The sequence below is a fragment of the Rattus norvegicus genome, chromosome 9 (assembly GCF_036323735.1).
Source record: "Rattus norvegicus strain BN/NHsdMcwi chromosome 9, GRCr8, whole genome shotgun sequence".
Taxonomy (NCBI): Eukaryota; Metazoa; Chordata; class Mammalia; order Rodentia; family Muridae; genus Rattus; species Rattus norvegicus.
In genome coordinates, this window is record NC_086027.1 from 13,415,584 (window position 1) to 13,431,920 (window position 16,337).

Here is a 16,337-nt window from a genome sequence, read left to right on the forward strand (position 1 = left end):
CCTGTATCTGTTGAGGCCTGTTTTGTGACCGATTATATGGTCAGTTTTGGAGAAGGTACCATGAGATGCTGAGAAGAAGGTATATCCTTTGGTTTTAGGGTGGAATTTTCTATAAATATATGTTAAATCCATTTGTTTCATAACTTCTGTTAGTCTTTCTATGTCTCTGTTTAATTTCTGTTTCCCTGATCTGTCCATTGATGAAAGTGGGGTGTTTAAATCTCCTACTATTATTGTTTTGTGCAATGTATGATTTTTTTGAGCTTTAGAAAGGTTTCTCATTGTTTAGGGACACAACTGCTATATACTTGACAAATATAGCAATAACCCAGAACATCCGCAGGAAGCCTGTGACCGTTGCCCACATGAGGATGAGTATCTTTCAAAATTCCTCATGATTTTTGATAAGATCTTCCGCATAATTGGTGGCTTGGCTTCCCTCAAGCATGGTCCAGTTGTCTAGAATCTCCTCCTTGGACAGCATCTCATGCTTGTTTTCGTCTGACTCATACACCAGATGATGGGCCCCAGCCTGTGCATGCTCATAGTTCTGAGGGAGGATCCAGTGGTGAATCTCATCCTAGTCCAGCTTCCCATCCTTGTTCAGATCTGGGAAATCATTGAACTGCTCCCCAGACAAAACCCAGTCTGTCTTAGGGCAATTGTTCTCATGGGAAAAAGATGTCCACAATGTACTCATCCTAGTCCACAAAACCATCCCCGTTCTTGTCGATATTCTCCAGCGTTTCCAGAACTACAATCTCCTCATATGTTCTAAATCCTCTTAGTGTAGAAAAGCAATGAACCCGACCTGAGTAGCTGTCAGGTCACCATCAAGGCCTTAAACCTCCTCTCATCTCATGGAGGCATCTTTTTAGAGTTGTGATGATCAGAGCTATCTTGGAATTCAGCAAGGTGTCCCAGGTAGTAGCCATAGGTGGCCTGCTTGTATTCTTCCCAGGAGATCTTTTCCTCTATGTCCCTATCATAATCCTTCCAGAGTTTAGCCACATTATGGTTGATGTATCTTTTCTGTACCTGTTTGACCCAAACTTTCAGGTCCTCAGTAGTAACAAGGCCACCTCCATCATTGTCAATTGGATCAACAATTTTCCCCAGCCTCTCCTGCTCTCGTCCAGGCTTAGCTGATCAAAGGTCCTGGAGTCCTCCTTGCCCAGGAAGACCTCATGATTGTACAGGAAGCTGTACTTGTCCTCTGGTGGCCACTCGCCCTGCTCTGAATCGAGACAAACCATGTGCTCCTTGCTCATCATGCTCTTGGCCCTGAAGGCCAGGACCAGTGCCAGCAGCAGCCCATGGGGAGTCCCAGGCAGACACCATGCACCACAGTTGCGATCAAAGGGAGGCAGCAGGGAAGTAGGGACTCAGAGCACCTTAGCCTCTGTCCATCCAGAGAGGGCTTTTGTTACATTTCCAATGTTATCCCTTTTCCTGGTTTCCCATCCAAAAAACCCCTTATAACACGCCTCCCCATTCTACTATGAGGGTCTTACCACACCCACCCAAATATCCAGCTCTCCCTGCCTCCCTGTTCTGGTTTACCCTATACTGTGGCATCAAGCCTTGACAAGAGCAAGGACTTCTCCTCCCATTTGTGCCCAAGAAGGCCATCCTCTTCTACATATGCAGCTGTAGCCATAGATCTGTCCATGTGTACTCTTTCGATGGTGGTTTCGGCCCTGGGATCTCTGGGTGTTTTTTAGTGTTGTTCTTATGGGGCTGTAAACCCTTTCAGCTCCCTCAATCCTTTCTCTTACTCCTCCAATGGGGACCCTGCTCTCAGCTGAATGGTTGGCTGCAAGCATCTGCCCCTGTGTTTGTCATGCTCTTTACCCCACTCTTTTGAGCAGATCACCACAGAGCAACGAAGATGTATTGTCTTGGAGTGATGATGTATAGACAAATAGATGATTTCTTAATTCCTAATGATGGTTCGATAAGAATTCCTAAAATTAGATTAGTAACTTTAAGCTTTTATAATAGGACTGCTATTATGTTCTTTCTGGTAATCAAAATTGCATTGAGAACCCTGCCATTCTTAAAGTGTCATGAGTGAATTGCTTCTGCAATACCAAGGAGGCATCTACAAATTAGAGCCCATCCTAAGAGGGGTAAACCAATTAACCAAGGTTCATAAAGAGAACTAATGATTTACTATAGGTGCAAGGACTGAACATAAATAATTGACTGAATTTGCCTATAGGTAATTTCACTTATTCTTTTCTCATAAAAATTACAGCTTTTAACTCTCCATGAACGTGCAGAGCTAGTGACAGCTGGTGATGATTTATCCTGATGATTACTCTTCATGGATATGCATGTAAACATTCTCTGTCATAAACTGATTATCCAACTTATGATTTGAATTCCTGTGCAAACTTGTGGTGAACTTTTCACTATGTGATGCTGTGTTCAGAAAGATATACAAATGCTGATGACAAAGAGAGAGAAGCTTTTTAGACAGAACTGAACTGAAGAGAACAGAACTCAAGAAGAACTGAGAAGTAAAGGCATAGCGTTGAGAGTAAGGAAATTATTGTGTCATAAGACCAAGAGGAAAGGAGATAAGAAGAAGGGAGCAAGGAGAATCTTCTAAGTCAAACTTTATGGAGGCAAACTTTTGTCTTTTAGGAAAACTGAAGAACTTAGAAATAAAGGTTAAAATCACTGCTCTTCAGCCTTCAGCCTCGCTCACTGGCTAGCCTGTGCTCTTCAGCCTTCACCTTGGCTCACTGGCTAGCCTCTGCTCTTCAGTCAGGCTCACTGGCTAGCCTCTGCTCTTCAGTCAGGCACACTGATTAGCCTCTGCTCTTCACTCAGGCTCACAGTCTAGCCTCTGCTCTTCAGTCAGGCTCACTGCCTAGTCTCTGCTCTTCAGTCAGGCTCACTGGCTAGCCTCTGCTCTACAGTCAGGCTCACTGTCTAGCCTCTGCTCTACAGTCAGGTTCACTGGCTAGCCTGTGCTCTTCAGTCAGGCTCACTGGCTAGCCTCTCCTCTTCAGCTGGGCTCACTGGCTAGCCTCTGCTCTTCAGTCAGGCTCACTGGCTAGCCTCTGCTCTTCAGTCAGGCTCACTGACTAGCCTCTGCTCTTCAGTCAGGCTCACTGTCTAGCCTCTGCTCTACAGTCAGGTTCACTGTCTAGCCTGTGCTCTTCAGTCAGGCTCACTGGCTAGCCTCTCCTCTTCAGCTGGGCTCACTGGCTAGCCTCTGCTCTTCAGTCAGGAGTGGCTAGCCTCTGTTCTTCAGTCAGGCTCACTGTCTAGCCTCTCCTCTTCAGCTGGGCTCACTGGCCTATGGGGCCCTAGCACATCACTTAACCATCTGCTCATGACTGCCTGACCACAATGACAACCTGGCTGCACTGACTTCTTAAAGTTGTCCTCTAGAAAGAGCACAAGAAACCAAAGAGAAGCACCACAGGGACCTTTTACAATGGGCTTTTTTCAACCTTAAGTACTTTCGTTATTTCTTTAAAAAAAGTGAAATATAATTTCTGTAATTCATATGGCCAAGAGAGCTGTGCAATAGTCATTGCTTTATGGAATTTGGTGCTAAATCAAAAGATTCCTTTATTCTATTACGATGTTATCTGTATGTTGTAAGATGTATCTTTGGAAAACACAACACCAAATTCCTAAAATCTAGATGTTTTAAGACATCAGCTCATGGAGAAACATAACTGCTTACCTATCTAGACTGGCCTTTTTTGGTATTCTGCAGGTACTATCAATTTTCCACATTACTTCCATGACTTTCAAGAATGATTAAGAGAAAAAGAAGTTGAACATAATGGCCAGAAAGGGGATTCTGTCAAGTTGTCTTGTTTGGGAACGATACCAAGCTATGACTGGTAAGCCTAAAACCACCTGTTCCCAAAACTGACAGAACTTACAGAAAATACATACTTTCTTATCATTCCTCTGCCCCTATGGTCAGAGATTTATTGAGCACCTACTACGATTCTAGCACTGTGCATCTAAGGGTGTAATGGTGAATCAAAAACTTAATAAAAAGCTTAATTAAGGAATAAAGAAAAATGAACCATAATTTTGAAACTCAGAATTCAATATAGGCAAAACCACCATTTCTTTTTTTTTTTTATTAACTTGAGTATTTCTTATATACATTTTGAGTATTATTCCCTTTCTTGGTTTCCGGGCAAACATCCCCCTCCCCCCTCCCCTTCTTCATGGGTGTTCCCCTCCCCATCCTCCCCCCATTGCCGTCCTCCCCCCAACAATCTAGTTCACTGGGGGTTCAGTCTTAGCAGGACCCAGGGCTTTCCCTTCCACTAGGTGCTCTTACTAGGATATTCATTGGTACCTATGAGGTCAGAGTCCAGGGTCAGTCCATGTATAGTCTTTCGGTATTGGCTTAGTCCCTGGAAGCTCTGGTTTGATGGCATTGTTGTACATATGGGGTCTCGAGCCCCTTCAAGCTCTTCCAGTTCTTTCTCTGATTCCTTCAATGGGGGTCCTATTCTCAGTTCAGTGGTTTGCGGCTGGCATTCGCTTCTGTGTTTGCTGTATACTGGCTGTGTCTCTCAGGAGCGATCTACATCCGGCTCCTGTCGGCCTGCACTTCTTTGCTTCATCCATCTTGTCTAATTGGATGGCTGTATATGCATGGGCCACATGTGGGGCAGGCTCTGAATGGCTGTTCCTTCTGTGTCTGTTTTAATCTTTGCCTCTCTATTCCCTCAAAAGGGTATTCTTGTTCCCCTTTTAAAGAAGGAGTGAAGCATTCACATTTTGATCATCCGTCTTGAGTTTCATTTGTTCTAGGCATCTAGGGTAATTCAAGCATTTGGGCTAATAGCCACTTATCAATGAGTGCATACCATGTGTGTTTTTCTGTGAGTGGGTTACCTCACTCAGGATGATATTTTCCAGTTCTGACCATTTGCCTAATGAATTTCATAAAGTCATTGTTTTTGATAGCTGAGTAATATTCCATTGTGTAGATGTACCACATTTTCTGTATCCATTCCTCTGTTGAAGGGCATCTGGGTTCTTTCCAGGTTCTGGCTATTATACATAAGGCTGCGATGAACATAGTGGAGCACGTGTCTTATTTATATGTTGGGGCATCTTTTGGGTATATGCCCAAGAGAGGTATAGCTGGATCCTCAGGCAGTTCAATGTCCAATTTTCTGAGGAACCTCCAGACTGATTTCCAGAATGGTTTTACCAGTCTGCAATCCCACCAACAATGGAGGACTGGTCCTCTTTCTCCGCATCCTCGCCAGCATCTGCTGTCACCTGAGTTTTTGATCTTAGCCATTCTCACTGGTGTGAGGTGAAATCTCAGGGTTGTTTTGATTTGCATTTCCCTTATGACTAAAGATGTTGAACATTTCTTTAGGTGTTTCTCAGCCATTCGGCATCCCTCAGCTGTGAATTCTTTGTTTAGCTCTGAACCCCATTTTTTAATAGGGTTATTTGTCTCCCTGCGGTCTAACTTCTTGAGTTCTTTGTATAGTTTGGATATAAGGCCTCTATCTGTTGTAGGATTGGTAAAGATCTTTTCCGAATCTGTTGGTTGCCATTTTGTCCGAACCACAGTGTCCTTTGCCTTATATAAGCTTTGCAGTTTTATGAGATCCCATTTGTCGATTCTTGATCTTAGAGCATAAGCCATTGGTGTTTTGTTCAGGAAATTTATCCCGTGCCCATGTGTTCCAGATTCTGCCCTAGTTTTTCTTCTATTAGTTTGAGTGTGTCTGGTTTGATGTGGAGGTCCTTGATCCACTTGGACTTAAGCTTTGTACAGGGTGATAAACATGGATCAATCTGCATTCTTCTACATGTTGACCTCCAGTTGACCCAGCACCATTTGCTGAAAATGCTATCTTTTTTCCATTGGATGGTTTTGGCTCCTTTGTCAAAAATCAAGTGCCCATGGGTGTGTGGGTTCATTTCTGGGTCTTCAATTCTGTTCCATTGGTCTATCTGTCTGTCTCTGTACCAATACCATGCAGTTTTTATCACTATTGCTCTGTAATACTGCTTGAGTTCAGGGATAGTGATTCCCCCTGAAGTCCTTTTATTGTTGAGGATAGTTTTAGCTATCCTGGGTTTTTTGTTATTCCAGATGAATTTGCAAATTGTTCTGTCTTACGCTTTGAAGAATTGGATTGGTATTTTGATGGGGATTGCATTGAATCTGTAGATCGCTTTTGGTAAAATGGCCATTTTTACTATATTAATCCTGCCAATCCATGAGCTTGGGAGATCTTTCCATCTTCTGAGGTCTTCTTCAATTTCATTCTTCAGAGTCTTGAAGTTCTTATTGTACAAATCTTTTACTTGCTTGGTTAAAGTCACACCGAGGTACTTTATATTATTTGGGTCTATTATGAAGGGTGTCCTTTCCCTAATTTCTTTCTCGGCTTGTTTCTCTTTTGTGTAGCGGAAGGCTACTGATTTATTTGAGTTAATTTTATACCCAGCCACTTTGCTGAAGTTGTCTATCAGCTTTAGTAGTTCTCTGTTGGAACTTTTGCGATCACTTAAATATACTATCATATCATCTGCAAATAGTGATATTTTGACTTCTTCTTTTACGATCTCTATACACTTGACCTCCTTTTGTTGTCTGGTTGATCTGGCTAGAACTTCAAGAACTATATTGAATAAGTAGGGAGAGAGTGGGCAACCTTGTCTAGTCTCTGATTTTAGTGGGATTGCATCAAGTTTCTCTCCATTTAGTTTAATGTTAGCAACTGGTTTGCTGTATATGGCTTTTACTATGTTTAGGTATGGGCCTTGAATTCCTATTCTTTCCAGGACTTTTATCATGAAAGGGTGTTGAATTTTGTCAAATGCTTTCTCAGCATCTAATGAAATGATCATATGGTTTTGATCTTTCAGTTTGTTTATATAATGGATCATGTTGATTGTTTTCCATATATTAAACCATCCCTGCATGCCTGGGATGAAGCCTACTTGATCATGGTGGATGATTGTTTTGATGTGCTCTTGGATTCGGTTTGCCAGAATTTTATTGAGTATTTTTGCGTCGATATTCATAAGGGAAATTGGTCTGAAGTTCTCTTTCTTTGTTGGGTCTTTGTGTGGTTTAGGTATAAGAGTAATTGTGGCTTCATAGAAGGAATTTGGTAGTGCTCCATCTGTTTCAATTTTGTGGAATAGTTTGGATAATATTGGTATGAGGTCTTCTATGAAGGTCTGATAGAATTCTGCACTAAACCTGTCTGGACCTGTGCTCTTTTTGGTTGGGAGACCTTTAATGACTGCTTCTATTTCCTTAGGAGTTATGGGGTTGTTTAACTGGTTTATCTATTCCTGATTTAACTTTGGTACCTGATATCTGTCTAGGAAATTGTCCATTTCCTGCAGATTTTCAAGTTTTGTTGAATATAGGCTTTTATAGTAAGATCTGATGATTTTTTGAATTTCCTCTGAATCTGTAGTTTTGTCTCCCTTTTCATTTCTGATTTTGTTAATTTGGACACACTCTCTGTGTCCTCTCATTAGTCTGTCTAAGGGATTATCTATCTTGTTAATTTTCTCAAAGAACCAACTTTTGGTTCTGTTGATTCTTTCTATGGTCCTTTTTGTTTCTACTTGGTTGATTTCAGCTCTGAGTTTGATTATTTCCTGCCTTCTACTACTCCTGGGTTTATTTGCTTCTTTTTGTTCTAGAGCTTTTAGGTGTGCTGTCAAGCTGCTGACATATGCTCTCTCCTGTTTCTTTCTGCAGGCACTCAGCGCTATGAGTTTTCCTCTTAGCACAGCTTTCATTGTGTCCCATAAGTTTGAGTATGTCGTACCTTCATTTTCATTAAATTCTAAAAAGTCTTTAATTTCTTTCTTTATTTCTTCCTTGACCAGGTTATCATTGAGTAGAGCATTGTTCAATTTCCACGTATATGTGGGCATTCTTCCCTTATTGTTATTGAAGACCAATTTTATGCCGTGGTGGTCCGATAGCAGGCATGGGATTATTTCTGTCTTTCTGTACCTGTTGAGGCCTGTTTTTTGACCAATTATATCGTCAATTTTGGAGAAAGTACCATGAGGAGCTGAGAAGAAGGTATATCCTTTTGCTTTAGGATAGAATATTCTATAAATATCTGTTAAGTCCATTTGGCTCATGACTTCTCTTAGTCTGTCTACGTCTCTGTTTAATTTCTGTTTCCATGATCTGTCCATTGGTGAGAGTGGGGTCTTGAAGTCTCCTACTATTATTGTGTGAGGTGCAATGTGTGTTTTGAGCTTTAGTAAGGTTTCTTTTACGTATGTAGGTGCCCTTGTATTTGGGGCATAGAAATTTAGGATTGAGAGTTCATCTTGGTGGATTTTTCCTTTGATGAATATGAAGTGTCCTTCCTTACCTTTTTTGATGAATTTTAGTTGAAAATTAATTTTATTTGATATTAGAATGTCGACTCCAGCTTGCTTCTTCTGACCATTTGCTTGGAAAGTTGTTTTCCAGCCTTTCACTCTGAGGTAGTGTCTGTCTTTGTCTCTGAGGTGTGTTTCCTGTAGGCAGCAGAATGCAGGGTCCTCATTGCATATCCAGTTTGTTAATCTATGTCTTTTTATTGGGGAGTTGAGGCCATTGATATTGAGAGATATTAAGGAATAGTGATTATTGCTTCCTGTTATATTCATATTTGGATGTGAGGTTATGTTTGTGTGCTTTTCTTCTCTTTGTTTTGTTGCCAAGACAATTAGTCTCTTGCTTCTTGTAGGATATAGCCTGCCTCCTTATGTTGGGCTTTACCATTTATTATCCTTTGTAGTGCTGGATTTGTAGAAAGATATTGTGTAAATTTGGTTTTGTCATGGAATATCTTGGTTTCTCCATCTATGTTAATTGAGAGTTTTGCAGGATACAGTAACCTGGGCTGGCATTTGTGTTCTCTTAGGGTCTGTATGACATCTGTCCAGGATCTTCTGGCTTTCATAGTTTCTGGCGAAAAGTCTGGTGTGATTCTGATAGGTCTGCCTTTATATGTTACTTGACCTTTTTCCCTTACTGCTTTTAATATTCTTTCTTTATTTTGTGCGTTTGGTGTTTTGACTATTATGTGACGGGAGGTGTTTCTTTTCTGGTCCAAACTATTTGGAGTTCTGTAGGCTTCTTGTATGCCTATGGGTATCTCTTTTTTTAGGTTAGGGAAGTTTTCTTCTATGATTTTGTTGAAAATATTTACTGGTCCTTTGAGCTGGGAGTCTTCACTCTCTTCTATACCTATTATCCTTAGGTTTGATCTTCTCATTGAGTCCTGGGTTTACTGTATGTTTTGGACCAGTAGCTTTTTCCGCTTTACATTATCTTTGACAGTTGCGTCAATGATTTCTATGGAATCTTCTGCTCCTGATATTCTCTCTTCCATCTCTTGTATTCTGTTGGTGAAGCTCGTATCTACAGCTCCTTGTCTCTTCTTTTGGTTTTCTATATCCAGGGTTGTTTCCATGTGTTCTTTCTTGATTGCTTCTATTTCCATTTTTAATTCCTTCAACTGTTTGATTGTGTTTTCCTGGAATTCTTTCAGGGATTTTTGTGACTCCTCTCTATGGCCTTCTACTTGTGTATTTATGATTTCCTGGAATTCTTTCAGGGATTTTTGTGACTCCTCTCTATGGGCTTCTACTTGTTCTCTAAGGGAGTTAGTTCTTCACGTCTTTCTTGAAGTCCTCCAGCATCATGATCAAATATGATTTTGAAACTAGATCTTGGGGCTGGGGATTTAGCTCAGTGGTAGAGCGCTTGCCTAGGAAGCGCAAGGCCCTGGGTTCGGTCCCCAGCTCCAAAAAAAAGAACCAAAAAAAAAAAAAAAAAAAAAAAAAAACTAGATCTTGCTTTTCTGGTGTGTTTGGATATTCCGTGTTTGCTTTGGTGTGAGAATTGGGCTCCGATGATGCCATGTAGTCTTGCTTTCTGTTGCTTAGGTTCCTGCGCTTGCCTCTCGCCATGAGATTATCTCTAGTGTTACTTTGTTCTGCTATTTCTGACAGTGGCTAGACTCTCCTATAAGCCTGTGTGGCAGGAGTGCTGTAGACCTATTTTCCTGTTTTCTTTCAGCCAGTTATGGGGACAGAGTGTTCTGCTTTCGGGCGTGTAGTTTTCCCCATCTACAGGTCTTCAGCTGTTCCTGTGGGCCTATGTCTGGTGTTCACCAGGCAGGTCACTTGCAGCAGAAAGGTTGGTCTTACCTGTGGTCCCAAGGCTCAAGTTTGCTCATGGGGTGCTGCCTACAAGCTCTACGCGGGGACAGCAACCAGGAAGATCTGTGCCACCCTTTCCGGGAGCCTCTGTGCACCAGGGTTCCAGATGGCGTTTGGTGTTTTCTTCTGGCGTCAGAGATGTGTGCAGAGTGCAGTCTCTTCTGCTTTCCCAGGCGTTTCTGCCTCTCTGAACGTTTAGGTCTCCCTCCCACGGGATTTGGGTGCAGAGAACTGTTTATCCGGTCTGTCCCTTCAGGTTCCAGCAGTGTCTCAGGCGCAGAGGTCCTGCAGCTCCTGGGCCCTCCCCCACCAATACCACCATTTCTTTAACTGGTGATTTCTGAAAAGCTCATCATTTTTTCCATGGGCTTCTACAGTAATGATACTCAGTCTCAGTTTTGTAAGACACAAACAGGCAACTCACACTTCTTTCTTGGCTCCCACAACTGTCAAAGGGAACAACACTGTCGCTGTCCATTGTGCTTCCCTATCAATCCTGCTATGGATGGTAATGAATTCCAGTCTTTTCAATGTGAAAACAGGCCACCACTTGTGGGCAAAGATTATTAAAATTACCCAAACCGGTATATTCTCTAAAATTTTCACATAGCATTTTACTGATATCACAATGTAAATTCACCACAAATATTTAACCAATGAAAATATTGAATAGCTCTGCAAATAGGAGCGATAATCATATATACTTGAAAACAACTATTATGGACACAAAGAACGTACTAGGAGAAAAGATACATCACTAAAAGCTACACAAGCAGCAAAAAAGACACTACATTTCTTGGTTTGAAAGTTAGGTGATACACTTGATCTTTAAAGACAGGCAATGTACTTGATCTTTAAGCCCTTCAACTGTGCCCTGTCCACATAGAAACTGCAGTAGATGACAATCTTTTGTAAGATTTATTTATTTATATGTGAGACAATGCAGCTGTCTTCAGACACACCAGAAGAGGGCATCAGTACTCCTTACAGATGGTTGTGAGCCACCACGTGGTTGCTGGCATTTGAACTCAAGACCTCTGAAAGAACACTTGATGCTCTTACCCACTAAGCCATCTCTCCAGCCCTCACAACAGCCTCTTACACAGCATCACAGTGGTCTATTTCACTAGATGGCTCCAGGCTGATAACAGAGAAACTTTCATAGTTCCTGAGCACTTCTGAGTTCAAATACCACCAGTGCTAACTCTGTGCTGTTGGCACATTCTGACCTGTCTCCTAAGGGTTGTCAGCCACAAAAGGGATGGGTTAGCACCAGACAGTATTCACTGCCCAATCCTAAAAACCCCATCAATTCTGAAAAAGCCACATTCCATGCTTGCTCCATATTTGAGGAAGCCAAATGGTTGATCTGGCTCAAGGCTCTACTTTTCTTAGCTCATCAACTTTCTTTTTCCACTTCTTGTCACAAGAAGTATTTTTTTATGCTGCAACTACACTGCAATGTTTGAAGGAAACCACCATAAACTCTGGATGTCACCTCTTGAAATTTAAAATTCACCAAACAATTCGTGGCTTTTTAATCAGCACCATGGAAAATAAATAAAAACAAGCAAAACCATTCCAAAGGAACTTGCAGATCTGGAGGCCTGCTCATAGCAGGCAGGAAAGAATTAAATTATGCAGAACTGTAATCTCTCAGAGCTTTGGAGGCTAAAAAAGAGGAAATCTCTGTTTATGTTCCCTTTCCCCCAGTAATTGAAGGAGTGTATTTTACATCCTCCAAATACAATTTCTTGCAAGGGGCAACCAATTACAAAGTAGATCAGAAGAAATCTATTAAATAATACATTCATTGCCTGAGGTTTTAAGAAAATATTTTCCCACGATCCCCGTCCATTAACAGCACACTCCAGATTACCTCTCCATTCTTTCTCAATGCCATAGGCTTTCCAATCCCTGCTTCAGCTCTCCATACATCCCTGAACCCTCCCTTCCCCTACCCAATGGACTCACTTTGCATTGCCTCCTTCTGCCACTGCTTTCCCAGGACAGGGGGACCAGGGGGGGGGGGCGGAGCCAGAACCAGGGAAGTAGGGACGCGGGTCTCCTACCTACCTTGATTCTGCTGCTCTGGCGGTGCAGCCCGCCCTGCTTGCTGCTTGCTGTCCCTGGGGACCAGACCGGAGGTCGGGCTAGGGGTCCGCGCGAGCACCACGCCTCCAGGTCCCCTGGCAGGGCTGGCCTGGGCTTCGTCCCTGGACACTGAAGGCTGCAGTCTCTGTTTGAAACCCCGCCGCTATCATAGCGCGCCTGCCCTAGGCCGAGCTGACCCCCAACGCCTTTAAGGCCCGCTTCCCTGGCTGCTTCTTCTGCTTTTTCTTTTCTTTTTGTCTTTCTCTTTTTGTTCGCGACGTGGCGCCTGCGAAGAGCTCGCTTCCAGGAAGGAGGACATCGTGCAGGCAGAATCACCTCTGGGCCCTGCCGGGGTTGGAGAGGGAGAGAGAGGAGTCAGCTTGGGCGGCGGCGCCCTGACTGCAGGCACCTGCTGATGGAAAACTCGCCCAGGCACACGCGCTGCTGCGGGTGCCAAATATAACGCGGGCGCCCCGTCCCCTCAGGCCCCGCGCTCACCCACGAGATCCGCGTGCCCTGAGGCCTGGCTCGGGCGCGGTCGAACGGCGGGGTGGGAAGGACACGGGTGCCCACTCCAAGGTGCAGGCAACCTGGTGAGGCGCAACACTGGGAAGCGCGTGGTGAGGAGCTCCTGGCTCAGTCCAGGTGGGTCAGTCCCCTCTCAGGGCTCTGGGGAGGCGTAGGGCGGCTTCTGTGGCCCCCAGGCCCAGCGTGACCTAACTGTGGCCAAAGCCTCAGGAGCTTCCAGCTGCCCCAGGCTGGAGACTTGGGCATGGTGATTGTGGTTGCCACTCTCCTAGGCTGGCTCAGCAGGGCGCAAGCCACCACCTGCTGTCCTCACCTGAAGGCATCCTGATGGGGCTGAGAGCCCAAGTCCAGCAGGCGAGCCTCAGTGCTCAGGGCCATGGTCTTGGGTCTGCACCTTGTTTCCAGCCCCTCACACATATGGCAGCATCACACATATGGCTCCTTCTACCAACCGCCACTAATCACCATTTGGACATTCCATCACAGTGTTGTCAAGAAGAAAGATTGCAAACAAACACGAAAAGAATGAAATTTAAAATCTTTTTTATCAGGCTGGAGAGATGGCTTGGTGATTAAGAGCACTGCTTCTCCATTGCTCCCAAGTACAATTCCCAGCAACCACATGGTGACCCACAACTATCTGTAGTGGGATCCAATGCCCTCTTCTGTCTGAAGCTCTCTTCTGAGATGCAGGCACACTCGCAGACAGAGTGCTCATTTACATAAATAAATAAATCTTTAAAAATTAAACCTTCTAATCAGTTAATGTATCTACATCTAGAAGCTAGAAAAGGGTCACAGCAATATTAAAAATAATTCAGAAATTGTAAAGGGATGTACGAGAGTCACAAAATTCACTGGGCAAGATGGTGTATACCTGGAATCCCAAAACTCACAAGGCTGAGGTAGGTGGATTGTCTTGAGTTCAAGGCTAGACTAAAGTGTGAGACCTTGTACTAGAAAACAGAACAATTGGGGAGGGGATGGAGAGAGAGACAGAGAGACAGAGAGACAGAGAGACAGAAGAGACAGAGAGACAGAAGAGACAGAGAGGGAGACAGAGACAGAGAGACAGAAAAACAGAGAAAGACGGAGAGGGTGACAGAGACAGAGAGAGAGAGAGAGAGAGAGAGAGAGAGAGAGACCTCGATGTCATTTCCTGCACTGATGACAAGCTACTGAAGAATGTGAATGTCTCCTACCAAGCACTGAGATAATGCTAATGACAGAATGGGTTTCTTATTAAGATATCATAAACTGTAGATGGAAAAGTAAAGGAATGTATAAAAAATAAAAGAGAAATCCTACATTTGGAAAGCCTAAATTTAGAAGACTGTATAAGTTTAAGTCATAGGGGTGGGAATGAGACGATGTGGGGGGAGAGAATAATCACAATAAACTATATATGTACATGAAAATGTTAACTAAGTGCAACCAATTAAAAGAGAAAAGCAGGTTTGTTTTACGATGAAATTGATTTCCCATATGACACTATATAACATTTTGTGAATGGATTATATGAATTATCTGCAATAAAAAAATCAATTGTTATTAAAGATGTGGTTGTGTTCATATTAATTTCAAGTGTTTTAAATTCTTTTTTTATTTGCTTATTTATTGATTGATTTTTTTAAGATAGGGTTTTTCTATGTAGACCAGGTTGACTCAAAAAAGAGATGCACCTGCCTATGCCTCCAAAGAGTTAGGATCAAAAGTGTATACATACACATGAAATTTACATTCTTAAAGTCATAAAAAATTACAGTTATCAACTTGGTACAATTTTTGAACAGTGATCAAGTGAATAGAAATATCAGAAACACATGTAAGGCATTAGGTTACTGTTGTTAAAAGGATCTTGAGCAGCATATATAATTCAAATCATCCAGGAGATACATTGTGAAAAAAAAACATGAAACTGGGTAAAGATGATTTAAATTTTTTAATCTATTAAAAATTTTAAAGTGCATTTGATATGAAAGCTCTAAGTGATATACTTCACACTTTTGCTTATATACCATTTTCAATTTTATGTGCATTCTGCAAATATTGTCCATGTTTATTCAGGCTCTTATTATTTCCCCATGACTGATAACATTCACAGAAATCATATTGAGCAAACTGTATATGTTGACGTATAATAGAATTGTATTCTACACAGTATAGCATAGAAATATGTATATATAACTTCCCACATGTGTGTATATACATATGTAAATGGCTCAAGAAAATGAGTATCACTTTATCATTGTGGTATTATTGTCATCAAAATCCTGAGAACATTGAAATGGCATCAAATAGTGACCAGATCGGCAAAAAAATCCACAAAATAAAACTCTTATAAAGAATCTAACAATACTAGCAAAAGATGCAAAAATATTAAAGTCTCAATGAAATAAAAAGCCCAGATGAAATATTGTATAATATTTTCTCAACTCTAGGATAATGTATTTTTGTAAAACTATCAATAAAAGGCCTGAATTTTGAAGAAATCAAAAGTAGTACAGTATAATTTTGCAGTGGTCAATATTGATGCATACCATTTTACATAACTGCATAAACTGTCTTTCTTTTGTTCCGTGGTCTACCATCGAACTCAGATAGATTTATGGGGAACCATTACATTGTAGACTTAAACTGGATTAATTTGGGGGTGAGTAAGTCATTTTGGTAAAGTTGCTTTAAAAATAAACCTTTTGATATTAGTACAGCAAATAATTCTCCCTGAAGGAAAAACCAGACACCAAGAACCTAGACCACTGCTGCCCAGGAAAAATTTCTAGATGATAGAAATATTCTATATCTGCGGTGTTTCTGTCTATGGATTCTGGCTGGCTGTTTGCCTCCTGGTTTGCCTGCTGTGACTAAAGGGGCAGATTTTAGTTCTAAGTTTAGTTCATCTCAAATAGCCATGTGTGACCAGTGGGTGCCATTTGGACAGTGTAGCCACAGAAAACTGAAGCAGTGTAACCAAAGACTCACCTAGGAGTCAGTTGACCTCCTAGAAGTGACTTGGGAAAACATTGGCAATGATAGCCTCTTGGGGAGCTCACCTTCACCAAAAGCAAACTGTGAATCCTTTACTCTTCTGCAATAGTCATAATGCAACTGGTCTCACACCCACTCCAACCCTCACCAAAGACATTTGAGAGGGAGCTGAACCCACTGTGTGCTTTAGATTTCAGTGTAGAAAGCACTTCCTTCGAAGTGGAGCAGACTGAGATTGCCAAGTCCTTTGCGTGGCTCCAGGGACTTGGGTCTGACCAGGGGTGAGGAGGAAATGAAGAATGACATTGGACACACATACATGGGGAAGGCTGGGTCCGTGAGCTGGAGAAAATGCAGCATCCCAGAAGCTCAGCATGTTTATTATATAGAGTTGGCCAGGAAGCAGGGCTGTTGCACAGGGCAGCAAGGAGGTGGGCATTACATGCAGATAAACAAGGAGGGGAGGACTATGCATATGCAACTGACAAGGGGCAGATTTAGCTAAT

General features: G+C 42.3%; 1 protein-coding gene across 1 annotated transcript in view; it reads right to left on the bottom strand.

Moving 5' to 3' along the window:
* Spetex-2Fl1 (Spetex-2F protein like 1) overlaps positions 1-12,929 on the bottom strand; it is a 28,273-nt gene extending 15,344 nt beyond the window's left edge. The window contains exon 1 of the mRNA XM_063267999.1: positions 12,298-12,929. The gene's annotated coding sequence lies outside the window, so the exon portion shown is untranslated. The remainder of the gene's footprint in view (positions 1-12,297) is intronic.
* Between the last annotated feature and the right edge of the window lie 3,408 nt (positions 12,930-16,337).